This window comes from Aotus nancymaae, unplaced genomic scaffold (assembly GCF_030222135.1).
Source record: "Aotus nancymaae isolate 86718 unplaced genomic scaffold, 86718_ANA_hifiasm-v0.15.2.pri h1tg000006l, whole genome shotgun sequence".
NCBI lineage: Eukaryota > Metazoa > Chordata > Mammalia > Primates > Aotidae > Aotus > Aotus nancymaae.
The window spans coordinates 52,732,788-52,746,751 of record NW_026988417.1 but is presented as its reverse complement, the minus strand read 5'-3'; the positions used below and the strand labels follow the sequence as shown (position 1 = coordinate 52,746,751).

General features: G+C 39.4%; 1 pseudogene; it reads left to right on the top strand.

Annotated features, from left to right (window-relative positions):
* The first annotated feature begins 13,318 nt into the window (after positions 1–13,318).
* On the top strand, positions 13,319–13,504 carry LOC105709221 (metallothionein-1X-like; annotated as a pseudogene).
* The last annotated feature ends 460 nt before the right edge of the window (positions 13,505–13,964 follow it).

The following is a 13,964-nucleotide window of genomic DNA, read 5'->3' as shown; positions in this document are numbered from 1 at the left end:
CCTGTTCACCATTGATGTAAACATCTTCAAAAAGTACTTATTTAAAAAAGCCTCGTTCCTTCATTTTCAAAAGAAAGCATATTTTTAAATTCTTGGAAAGGCTTTATAGAGAACTCTGTGACTTTCTCAATTAAAGCATCCATTCAGCCCAAATGGCAACCATTGCCAGTTGCTGGGTTCTAGACAGCAAAGTATTGCCACTCTTTGAGATTAGCAAGGAAATAGCAGACATACTGCCAGATGGAATATTACACCTTTTTGGCCCCCAAAAGGGATGTTAAGAGCATACTGTTGAAGAATGAAGACAGTTAGCTTTTAGCAAGGAACTCACAAACACTGCCTGTTTTGGACTAAAATGTGTTCCTCAAAAATCTGCATGTTGAAGCCCTGTATCCCCCAAAGTTCGAGTTGGAAACTTAAATTCCCAATGCAACAGTCTTGAGAGGTAGAACCTTCAAGAGGCGATCAAGTCACGAGGGCTCTGCCTTTCTGAATAAATTGATGCCATTACAGTGGAAGTGGATTTGTTATAAAAGTGAGTTTGGCCCCTCTTGTTCTCTCATGCACTCTCTTGTCATGTAACACCTTCTGTCATGTTACAGTGCAGCAAGAAGGCCCTCACCAGATGCAGGCCCCGACTCTGAACTTTCCAGCCTCCAGAACTATAAGAAATAAATCTTTGTTCATTATAAATTACCTAGTCTGTGGGAACCTGCTATAGTGGGACATAATAGACTAAGATAAGCCCTAACCTCCAATGTGGCTGCATTTAGAGGTAGGGTCTTTAAAGAGATAATGAAGGTTAAATTAAGTCAAAATGGTAGGCCCCATTCCCACAGGACTGGTGTCCGTATAAGCAGAAGAGAGCCAAGAGATCTTTTTCTCTCTCAACACATGGAAAAAAGATCATGTGAGGACACAGCAAGAAGGCACCCATCTATAAGCCATAAAGAAAGGCCTCATCAGAAACCAAATTTCCAGCACCTTAATATTAGATTTCTAGCCTCCAGAACCATGGGAAAATAAACTTCCCCTATAAAAGCCATTAAGTCTGTTGTATTTTGTTATGACAACCCTAAAAGATTGCCCAAAATGCAAAGAAACTTATCTTTCTTTTTAATAGAGAGGTCCAAGGTAGATATAATTACCATTATATATTTGAGAATATTACCCATTTCCTGAAAATCAAAGCCTCTCCAGTAGCCCACCTACTAAATACTTATAGAGCATATGTGAGTATGCCAGTGACTGTCAAAGTGTGGACCCTAGACCAACAGCATCAGCATCACCTGGAAATCTGTTAGAAATACAGATTTACAGTCCCCACCCCAGAACTAACTTCTGAATCAAAAATCTTGGGATTGGAGCCCAGCAATCTGTATCTTGACATGTCCTCCAGGTGATTCTGATGCTCACTAAAGTTGAAGAACCACTGCTATATGCAATGCTGTTTTTAAATCCCATTTGAGCACAGAAAACATTATTGTGATTTAAGTTTAACACACTTGGCCAGAGCAAATAATTTCAATTCTACTGTCTTTGATATATTGCTTTACAGCAATGCTATAACAAAACTTATTGAGTATTTGATAACAAACCTTGGAGAATCTAGGAAGAAAATGCAAAAACGCATAAATGCAAAATTTTTCATTCAATTTCAGGGGTATACTAAACATACCTGAAGCCTGTCCACCTACCCCAGGAAAGGAGCATCTGCTTTATCTTTTTCTGATCTTCACGGTAATCTGCAAAGTCGACAGGATGAGTATTATAATTTATAAAAGAAGTCTTTGAAGTTCAGAAACCTAAGATTCTTGCCCTAAATCTCACAGCTCGTAATAAGCAGAGGGAGCTCATATCTGGGGCTCTGCCCTGTCTTCAAACTCTTTGCTTTGTATTTCTCTCCTCCTCCTGACCCCTCCCTGATTTAGAATGCTATTGGTAGAAGCTAGAGCAATTGGCTAGATTTGGAAAACAAAACAGAAATGTTCTATTACTTGGAAGCAAAAGCATATTGTTTCCCCTGAAATATAAGAAGTTGGGAAGAAAGCTTTCAAATACCTCTTGGTAGATGGTTGGGGGATGCAGACTAGGTCATTCAATGCAGTTTTTCCTGAAGCCTCATTCCTGTCTCTAGATAACTAAACCAGTCAATGCAGTCAAATTCAGCTAATATAAAGAAATCAATCATATGGGCTATCAAAGACTGAAAGTTTCCATATTCTACTTATCAGTTTGTTACACAGGCCTAATATAAATCCTTAGTACTGAGGTGTATCTTCAATTCAATTTTGCAAACATTTATCTGTCAGCCATTGTGTACAAAGCACTGTAGGTGCTAGAGGAGGATATCAAGAGGTACAAGGGATTGTCTCTGCTTTCAGGAAACATACAAATAAGTAGTGAACTTAAGAATGAATAAAGACACCATCTGACTAGGTGGGCCTTGATGCATTATCAGCATGACAGCAAGGATCCAGAAAGAACCTAGCTTCTTGGCCTTGTATTCCTGACTATAATCAAATACTCCATGTTGCCTTGACCCCTGGACCTTCCAGTTTGCTGCATCATAGGATTAGACTTCTGGTCTCCACAGGGAGGATACAGAAGCCTCTGCACCAAAGACAGAAAGCTGCCCCAGCTATTGGAATCTCTTCTTTCAGTCACCATAGGCGTCTCTGTGTTCACATGACTTTTCGACAGACACCCTAATCTCTGCTATCTGATTAGCCCCTGAACTGTCTGTCTGTTTGCTTCTCTCAGACCATCCTCTCTAACCTTCTCAGCAACATTCTGTAGTTGTGTTTCTCACTCTTTCTTTCTCTTTTCCCCTCCTTCCCACCTTCCCTCCCTCCCTCTCTCTCTCCTGTACCATCAATTTTTCACTCTCAATCATATCATTCACATCACCATATGACATACTGTACCATCTCCCATCTTTAAAAATTCTCTCTTGACCTCATATGTTCCCTAGAACTACCACCCCATTCTGTACTTCTCTTAACAGCAAAATTCAAAAAGTTCTAACTACTCTGTCTCCTCTCATTCTCTTTTGAATCTGCCTCCTCAGTTAGGATTTAAACCCTAATACTCCACTGAAGCCATCTTGTCAAAACTATCAACCATTTCCATGATGCAGAATCCCATGATCACTTCCCAGTCCTCACCTTATTCCGCGCATCTCCTCCCCTCACCCTCTCCAGTTTCCTTTTACTTCACTGGTTGCTCCTCATCAGTCTCCTTTTCTTGTTCCTTCTTGCCTTCCAAACACTCAGACACTGGCATGTGGCAGCATTCAGTCTTTGAACTTCTAATCTGTCTGCATTCACCTCCTGGGTGATCTCATCCAGGTCTATGTCTCTAAATAGCATACACAGGCTGTTTTCTCCTAAATGTTTATCTCTACACCTTCCCTTCTCCCTTGACTTTCAGTCACTTATTTAGCTCTTACTTGGTATCTCCATTTGGCTGGCTCATAACTTTCTCAATCTTAATATACTCAAAACAGAATTATTGATTTCTAACCTACTGACACCACCAAACTTACTCCTCCCATTGTCTTCACCTTCTCAGTAAATATCAACCTCATTCTTCCAGTTGCTCGGGCCAAAAGCTTTGCTGTCACCTTCAGCTCCTCCCCCTTTCTTATATACTACCCTTACTAATTTATCAGCAAATTATCTCTGCTTGGTTTTGGAGATTTATCCAAGATCCAGCAACTTCCTACCATTTCCACTGTTACCACCTAGTTAAAACTATCTGGATTATTGTATCATTGTTGTAAAACTGTCACATTTATTCTATAGCCTCCTAATGTGTCTCCACACTTTCACTCTTATTCCCAACATTGCTATCAGAGTAAAACATAAGGCATATTATATCACTACTCTGCTTAGATTTCTCTAATGACTTTCTATCTTGTTCAAAGGAAAAGCCAAAAACCTTATTAAGAAAATCATAAGAAAGGAAAAATACATTTGCTATTCGTTAAACTGAAGTGGATCATTATAAAGGTCTTTATTCTCATTGTCATCACCTTGAGTTGGCTGAAGCGGAAGAGAAGGAATTGGTCTTGCTGTCTCAGGGGCATCAGAGATGGAAAATAATCCATGTGTAAGTGGACCTGCATGGTTCAAACTCATGTTGTTCCAAGGCCAACTGTACAGCTATTATTATATAGAAAAGCCATTATAACATTTCAAGAAATCAAGTCCTCTAACACTCAGTCCAATTCTTTTCTTCAAACAGAACAAAATATTAATCTCCAATATTATTGAGTCAGCAATCAATCCTGAAATCCAATTTTTCAATCTTCTTCAAGACTACGGCTTAAAACAGTGTGACTCCAAATTATAATACTGAAGATACCCAAGTTACATTCTAAGTTTGGTACAGGACTGAGAACTTAATTGCTGCTTTCTGAGAAGGAAATGGGAAAACAAGAGAGGGAAAAATGGAGCCTTCTAAGATGATGGAATGAACACTCTCAAACACACGAATGTGAATGCACTAAATGCCTAGATATTTGCAAAATACCTTTGAATACATGAATATATATTTTTAGGGCCTACCACACTCTTCAGAACGATAGAAACTACGCTCCGAAGGAAAGGAGGAAACCACCTCAGCTGTGTCTATTAATAGACTTCAGGATTGATGTCTCCTATGTAGTAAACACAGTCAGTTTCTCATGAAATTTATAGAACAAGAAGTTTAAAAGACAATGGCTCCTGCAAACTAATGTAAGGAACTAATTAAATGTGCCGACATCCCACTTAAAGCCTCTCTGTGGTTCACCATCACTCAAAAGACAAAGCTCACACTCCCTGTGGCATCTCTACCTTTCTACCTGCAGCTCAGTCATCATCCTTGTCACTCTACTCTTCACTCCCTAAATGTCAGCCTCCAGGCCTTCATGTCTGCTGTTTCCTCTGCCTGGGACATCCTCGGAGAAAACAAAAATGAAAATACAACTGCTTCGAGCTCTGGCAGAAGCAAGATGAACTTTTTAAGGTGAAGAGATAATATTTTAAAATAAGAAGGGGAAACTGTGCTTATGGGTTGGAGTAAAAAAAATTCACATTTGACAATCAAACCATTTAGCAAATGATGGCACGTAAGTTTTATTTGAAATACACAAAAGTAGAAATCGATTGTCATGATGCAAAATACAGGGTAATTCAAAAAGAATTGAATGCTTTCAAAATTATATTGCTCAACCAGCCAGATTATAGAAACGTGTAGTTTGCAAGTAAATTGTATCAAGAGCCTTGCTTTGTTCTCCTCTTCCTCACAGCCATGAGGGCATAAAGGACTGCAATAAGGTTGCCATTCTACCCTCTAACTAAAAAAATGGCATACTAAAATGTGCTTGGAATGAACTGGACTGCAGGATTCATGTATGCCTTGTGACATGAGGGGACTACCTTCTCGAATATTTGTGAATTATAGAAATGACTGTCACGGTTCCCTTATAAATTGGTTCTGAACAAATCTCATTGTACAACCTTGTTACTGAGTAGCACATTTTTGAAAGAGTACAATTCTTTATAAATGAACACACATACACTCATGCACATATATGGACTGAAAGAAGCTATGAAAAAATAATAGTTTTGTAGTTAGCAGGGTTTTAAATTTATTTAAGTCCTTGATTTTTCATTGTCATAGTAAAATCATCTTTCTAATATAAGCCACAGACCTAAGTCCTGCCATAAACTAGCTATATAATTTTGGGCAAGTCACTTAAGCTTTCTTAGCTTCATTTAGAAAATTGGGATCATGATTCTGATCTCACAAGATTGATATGAAGATCAAATGATATATTTTGTTTGAAAGTACCCTATAACTATAAGGCATGATACCAAAATAAATTATTACTATTATAGTCTTAATATGCAACTATTCTCTTCTCTAATGTCATCCCCTTAGAAAGATGCCCTTCCTGATACCCCTATCTAAAATAACACAACCCCCCACCAAAAAAAATCCACCTCCATAACCTTATCAGTTTTACTTTCCTCAGAACACTTCTTACTCCCAGAAATTATTTGTAATTAGTTTAGATGTTTATTGTTGTTTTCCACTAGAATATAAACTTTATGAGGGCAGGAGTTTTGCCACTTACTGGGTCCCTAGCTCCTAAGAAAGCATCCAGCACAAAATGGGCACTCAGTATGTTTCTGTGCGAAAGGAAAGGAGGGAGCAAGATGGAGCAGTGATACCTCCAAAGACACTTCCAAAGCAAGCATCTTCAATGCCTACGTATATGCAAGTGTAATTTTCTCACATCATCAAGAAAAGATTAGTAAGAATGGTCAGGGAAGAGCAAAAGCATAGTAGATAAACTAGAAGGAATTAACTGGGCAGCTTTGATTAGAGATTTAATTTACCCCCAATCATCCAGAATTCGGTACTGAATTCAAAAGAAAACTATATCGTTTATTTAAGGGAAATAATTTTAGTGCCATCTCCTGTAGCACAAATCTATTCTCTTATCGGGAAAAGAAGAACTGTGAATTCTACTCTGAAGTTGTTGTTTAGTACAACCATCCGATCCTGATATCCTTTTCTACTAGTCTAAGTGTTTGTGTTTGCTCATTCCTCTCTAGCGGATCTTAAAATCCAAATCACCGCAATAATTCACTTTTTATTGTTCTCTTGCTCAGCTCCAACACATGTACAGTAGTAGTGTTCACTCTTCAGGGGGATAATGGCATTTTTGGAGATTTTACTGTAGTCATTACTCTTGCTTCTTTATTAAGAGACTTGACTTTAATCTTCTGCTTTAGCTATGTGGTTTATCTTATGAATATTAATATACAACCCAAAGGGATCTATCCAGTGAATATGAATTAGAGAGAGCTTTTTTTATACTGAAGAAAGAGAAAGGCATTTGCTGGTATGCACATCTTTCTGGGGTGTACAAGCTCTAATTTAATCAGCATGTAGTCATCATGTACGCCAACAGCACTCCAGGCCACGAAGTAATTGAAATGATTCAAGCTTGTTTAATAAAGTAATTTCAATTATAGCAGAAGTTGAGTCAGAAAATGTCAGCTGTACAAAGTTTATGCTGCCTGGAATCAGCAACAGGGCACCAAATGCTCATATATAAAGTGCCGCTGTGCGAATGAGTTGTACTTTTTTAGGCTTTGAAATATCTTTGTTCACGTGAGATAAACTTATCTAGAGTGACCTATTAGTCAAGAAGGCCAAATTTAATTTTGTCCTGAAAAACAGTGTAAAGAAATTTACTTATATCTCAGGACTTTGCACTGAAGGAGTCATAAAGTTCAGGCTCCTTTCCCTAATATAATTAGCAACTGAGACTCACCACAGTCTCCACCACTCGCTAATGCCTCAAGCCAAGTCATCGTTTATGTTTGGAGCCTCTGATGACAGAATACGTCTCTACATCCTTTCCTTTAAAATGCCGGAAAGGAAATTCCAGAGGTTTTTAGTCGAAAATATGAGTGCATAGTAGGCACATTTAAAGTCATTTTTCCATCACCAAGTAATGTAAATCATTTCAACAGTTTTCCATACGGTTCTGTCAGTCTTTGATAAACAATGAACTTTAATACTTTTTCTGTTCACTTTCTTTCCTTTCCTCTCTTCCATAATTTGCTTTACCCTTTTAGCCAGTACCTCTCTGCACACACTTTACTCATTCAAAGGCCTGAGTCGTCCTCCTACCCCAAAAATATTTAATCCCCAAATTAGTACTTTGTTATTGTTCTTCTTCTTTTACTTAGCTTCTTCTTTGATTCAGAGAATTCTTTGTATGTACAGAAGGTTTGCTTAGTTCCTACCCTCCCAGCATCTAGTGCTGTTCCTCGCCCATAACTGTTGAGTAGAGAGCAAGTTGGAGCAACTGTTCTCAATTCACAATCATATGACCCAGAAGGTCTTATTAAATCTTTTCTATTTCAGTTCATCTATTCTCCTCCAAGCAACACCTTGATCACACTTAGTTTAGGTAAATTTTATTAATGTAAACAGTAATCTATTTTAGATATGAAGCAATAGTTGCCTTGAAAGATTACGGGACTCTTGCTGGTTTTGTTGACATTACTACTGTTGGAAACATCCTTTGGTCTAGTTCTGGGAATCAACATCCATGGACATCAGAGAGGGCTGTTATTATGCCAAATGAAGATAATTAACATCTGTTCTAAAAATACAGTTTTATGCTTCCTTGGGGACTTCTACTAATCAGACATGCAGTGCGATAATTCATGTCTAATAAATGTTTCAAATATACGTGTGTTCATCCAGCATGGCTATCTAACATCTTACTAGAGTATGTAGGGGAATTAAATATAATTTGACTATATTTTTGACAAATGCAAAATTCCCTCTGCAGCTGAGTAACAAGATTCTCAAGTGAAATTTCTTCATATGAGTTTGAGCCATTTGGTCTTTCCTATAAAAGCATTTCCAGACATATATTGGAAGCTCATGGGATTATGTAAGTTAATATAAAAATATTTGCTTTCTGCACAACTTTTAACCTTTCTTTAAAAATTCTGCTTCCTATCCCTCGTTGATCTGCTCTGAACCTAGTTAGTAATACTCTCAGTTGAAAACTATAAAGAATAAAACGTTCATGGTTTATATAGTACCTTCCCTTTATCATCCTCAAAGGAGTGTGTAAATGCAAGATCATTATGACATTATGAGTCCAATTTTATAGATGGGGAACTTGAGGCTCAGGTGAGGGTAAACAGCATAGCCAAGGTCAGGTTGAGTTTGAAAGAACCCAGTCCTCCTAAATTTTAATTTGCCTTATTACCCAGAAGGCCATGCTGCTGCTTTAGTAAGGAAAATGTGCTTTTATAAGTATTGACACTAAACTTTCTCTGCTTAGCACTTTAGAAAGAAGAGAAGTGAGGCTCTCTCAGGTCCTCGCTTCCAAGGTGATAAAGAAGAGAAGGAACAATGCTGGAGCTAAAAAGGGCTGCAACCACGTGCAGCCTTTTCACTGTATGAACTGTGTTCAATGTGTCCCCAAGGACAAGGTCATTAAGTTCTTTATTCAAGATGTAGTAGAGGCCACTACTGTCAGGGACATTTCCAAAGCAAGGATCTTCGCTGCCCATGTGCTTCCCAAACTGTCAGGAAGCTCCATTACTGCGTGGCTACAGCAAAGTAGTCAGGAATGGATCTCCTGAAGCCAGCAGGCCTGAACACCTTCTCATCTAGATTTAGAGTGGCTGCTGCTGCCCCACAATGTCCACCGAAGCCTGCAGAAGGAACTGAGTCCTTAAAGACTGAAGAAAACTATCCTCTGGAAAAAATCGAATGGAAATTATGCTTTTAAAAAAAAGAAAAAGAAGTGAGAAATGAAAGGTTTGAATTCTTTTGGAACGAAATGCTTATGACAATGGTATTCTTTGCTTAAATACTCTAATTTTTATATCATTTCAGAAGAAATCCTTTTATATTCAGAGGATTTTTGATGTGCTGAGCTAATGATAGCAACTCCTTACTGAATAGCAATATCTACTTCTGCTTTTTTTAATGGCTGTGGAGAGAAGAATAAATTTTTTTTAACATGACATGAAAAGCTTCTGAGGGGTAATAGTTGAAATCAGAATAAAAATGCAGACAAACTGCTAAAATTGTGAACAGATAAGCCATGTAAAAAGAGTCTTTTCAATGTGGATCTTTCCAAAAAAGAAAATGCCACCAAATTAAAAAGTAAAACAGAATTGTTTCATTTCCGATTCAGTCATCCCCAAAGTTCTATGAAGTATGTAGAATGGGTACCCTGCCCAATTCTTCTGGGACAACTGAGGAGACAGAGAAAGCAGCATGACGTGTGGCACTCACAGAGGTGCAGGGAGAGAGTGCCAGCTTCTCCTGTCTTCCATTTGGCTTCTCAGAGTTAATGAGAATTCACTGAGGCCTGGGGAGGTCTTCATCCAGTTTCTCGAGCTGCAGGTAATATTAGGTTCCATACAGTCTAACACAACATTAAATACTGCTTTAAAAATGACATCTCAATATCAGCCAGTTCTCTGCTATTCCATAAGCATACATGCTGTTGGATGAAGTCACAGACACGGAGGCTTTATCGTCTCTAATAGTGATGGAGGATTTATCATCATAATAGAGATGGAGAATAAAACTAAGTTCTGTAATTTCCTGCAATTTACATTTGTTCTGATTTGAAGACATATCATCTGATAATCTACGGACTACTCTGAGTAATAATCACATTTTTCAAGCCACCACCTTCAACCACTCACAGCAGAAAACTCCAACTTCTGCTTCAAAGACATAAGGTCAATGACATCCAACTAAAATTTTTTCTACTCACCATCTCCCATACACACTCTACACACGATCATGTAAACCATCTGCATCCACACTCAGTCATACTTCCTACTCTCCCTTTGGGTGGAAAATTTTTTCTTCCTTTGACCAGAGGAGCGCTGAAGCCTGTCTTTCTAACTAATGTGGGCCACAACACAGCACAGCTGCCTCATGAAAAAGCGGCCAGTTTTCCACATGGGTCTCGGCCCCCCTTACTCCTCACTGGGCAAGGCCTCTAGACCTGGGCCCCCAGCACAACCACGCTGCCCCGGCCCAAACACTTCAGTTGGTGCTGGCTCTGCATTTCTCTGGGGAGGAAACTCCAGAGACAACCAACAGACCCTCTCCCATTGCAGCTGCAATGGTACAAGCCCTACTGCCCTCAGGCTGGGGAAGGGACAAAGGGCCTCACAGCAGCAGTCACACAGAGTGGAGCCCAGTCTCTCTTCCCTGTGAACCCCCACCCACTATGTTTCATCAAACCGCAGAGCAGCTGCCTCAGCCCAGCAACTGAGCATTCCCACCGCTAGTGGCTCTGGTTCCCTGGAGTGGAGCTTCAAGAGGCAACTAATGGCCCCCTGCCATTGCCACTGCAGCAGTTCTGCCCTTGCTGCCCTTAGGAAAGGAGCAAAGAGCCTGACAGCTTTACTTGCGCCTCCAGCACACCACAGTCACCATATAGGAAAGAGCCCAGTCTCTCTTCCCTGTGTGCATCTGACCCCCTGCCCTTCACCAAGCAGAGCTGCCAGGCTCAGGCCACAGTGCAGCTGCCCTACTCCCTGGCTGAACATTCCCATTGGCCACAGATCTTCATTTCTCTGGGGTGGAGCTCCCAGAGGCAACTGAAAGTCCCTCTGCCACAGCTGCTGGAGTGGTACTGCCCCTGCTGCCCTCAGACTGAGAAGGAATGAAGGCCCTGAGTGCTTTACTCACACTTCCAGCATACCACAGTCTCCCTAAGGAGAAGGAACTCATCTATCTTCCCCTCACCCTTCGGCTCATCACCAGGCAGGGCCCCCAACTTAGGCCCAAAATGCAGCTGCCCCACCCTTGGCAGAATGCTCTGATTGGAAGCAGCCCTGCGTTTCTCTGGGGTGGAGCCCCAAGAGACAAGTGAAAGGCCCTCTGCCTTTGCTATTGCCAAGATCCCTGTCCTTGCTGCCCCCAAGCTGAGGAGGGAACATAAAGCCTGAGATCACCCCAGAACTGAGGGAATTTGTTACCTTACAAGATGTCTTTAAGGGAGTATTAAATATGGAAACAAAAGACCATTACAGGCCACCACAAAAACACACTTAAGTAGACAGACCACTGACACTATAAAGCAACTACACAATCAAGTCTGCACAACAACCAGCTAACGACATGATGACAGGATCAAATCTGCACATAGCAAATTTACCTTGAATGTAAACAGGTTAAATGCCCCAATTAAAAGGCACAGAGTAGCAAGTTGGTGTCCTAAACTAAATACTTGACCAAAGGGATCCAATATACATCTACAGAGCTCTACATCCAAAAACATATATTCTTCTCTGCACATGGCACATACTCTAAAATTAACCTCGCAATTGGCCATAAAACAATTCTTATAAAATTACAAAACAAAATGAAACCATACCAGCCACATTCTTGGACCACCACACAATAAAGTATAAATCAATACCAAGAAGATTGCTCAAAACCATACAATTATGTGAAAATTAAACAATCTGCTTTTGAATGACTTCTGGGTAATTAATGAAACTAAGGAAGAAATCAAGAAATTCTTTGAAATTAATAAAAACAAAGATACAACATACCAAAATCTCTGGGACACAGCTAAGGCAGTGTTAGGAAGAAAATTTATAACACTAAACACCCACATAAAAATTTAGAAAGTTCTCAGATTCGTAACCTAATATCACAACTTGAAGAGCTAGAAAAGCAAGAGCAAACCAACCTCAAAGCTAGCAGAAGACAAGAAATAATCAAAATCGGAGTTGATCTCAAGGAAATTGAGACAGGAAAAATCATATAAAAGATAAACATAACCAGAAGTTGACTCTTGAAAAGAGTAAATAAGAAAGACTGCTAACTAGATTAATAAAGAATAAAAGAGAGAAGAATCAAACACAATCAGAAATGACAAAGGGGACATTATTAACATTTACTCATTTAAATAAATACAAAATACCTTCAGAGACTATTATGAACACTGCTATGCACACAAACTAGAAAACTCAGAAGAAATGGATACATTACTGGAAACACACAACTTCCCAAGACTGAATCAGGAAGAAATTCAAACTGAACAGACTAGTAATGACTTTCAAAATTAAATCAGCAATAAAATGCCTACCAACAAGAAAAAGCCCAGATCCAAATGGATTCACAGCCAAATTCTACCAGAGGTACAAAGAAGAGCTGGTACTATTCCTATTGAAACTATTCCAAAAAATTGAGGTGAATGGATTCCTCTCTAGCTCATTCTATAAGGCCAGCATCACCCTGATACCAAAACCCAGCAAAGACAGAACAAAAACATAAAACCTCAGGCCAATATCCTTCATGAACATGGATATAAAATACTAGCAAACTGAATCCAGCAGCACATCAAAAAGCTAATCCACCACAATCAAGTAGGCTTTATCCCAGGGATGCAAGGTTGGGTCAACATATGCAAATTAATAAATGAGATTCATCACATAAAAAGAACTAAAAATGAAAACTATGTTATCATCTCAATAGACGCAGAAAACGCTTTCAATAAAATTTTGCACCCTTTTATGTTAAAAACCTTCAACAAACTGTTAATAGGTATTGAAGAAATATATACCTCAAAATAATAAGAGCTACCTATGACAAGCCCACAGCCTACATCATACTGAATTGGCAAAAACTGCAAGTATTCCCCTTGAGAATTAGAACAAGACAAGGATGTGACCACGCATTTCATCTGTGCCACAGCATGTTTGCTTTTCGGTTGGAAACTCCTGCTTCTCCTTGCCTCGAAATGGACCCCAACTGCTCCTGCTTACCTGGTGGCTCCTGCTGGTGTGCCGGCTCCTGCAAATGCAAAGAGTGCAAATGCACCTCCTGTAAGAAGAGCTAATGCTACTGCTGCCCTGTGGGCTGTGCCAAGTGTCCCCAGGGCTGCATCCACAAAGGGACGTTGGACAAGTGTAGTTGCTGTGCCTGATGCCAGGACAGCCTTGCTCCCAGATGTAAATAGAGCAACCTGTATAAACCTGATTTTTTTTTTTTTACAACCCTAACCCGTTTGCTACTTTTTTTTCTATGAAATATGTGAATGGCAATAAATTCATCTATTCTGGAAAAAAAAAAGACAAGGATGCACACCCTCACCATTCCTGTTCAACATAGGACTGGAGGTCTTACCCAGACCAATAAGGCAAGAGAAAGAAATAAAGAGCATCCACATAGAAAGAGAGGAAATCAAACTATCTCTGTTTGCAGATGGTATAATTTTATACCTGGAAAACCCAACAATTTCTGCCCCAAAACTCCTATATCTAATGAACAACTTTAGCAAAGTGTCTGGATACAAAATCAATGTACAGAAATCAGTAGCATTTCTATACACCAATAACATCCATGCTGAGTGCCAAATCAAGAATGCAATTCCATTCACAGTAGCC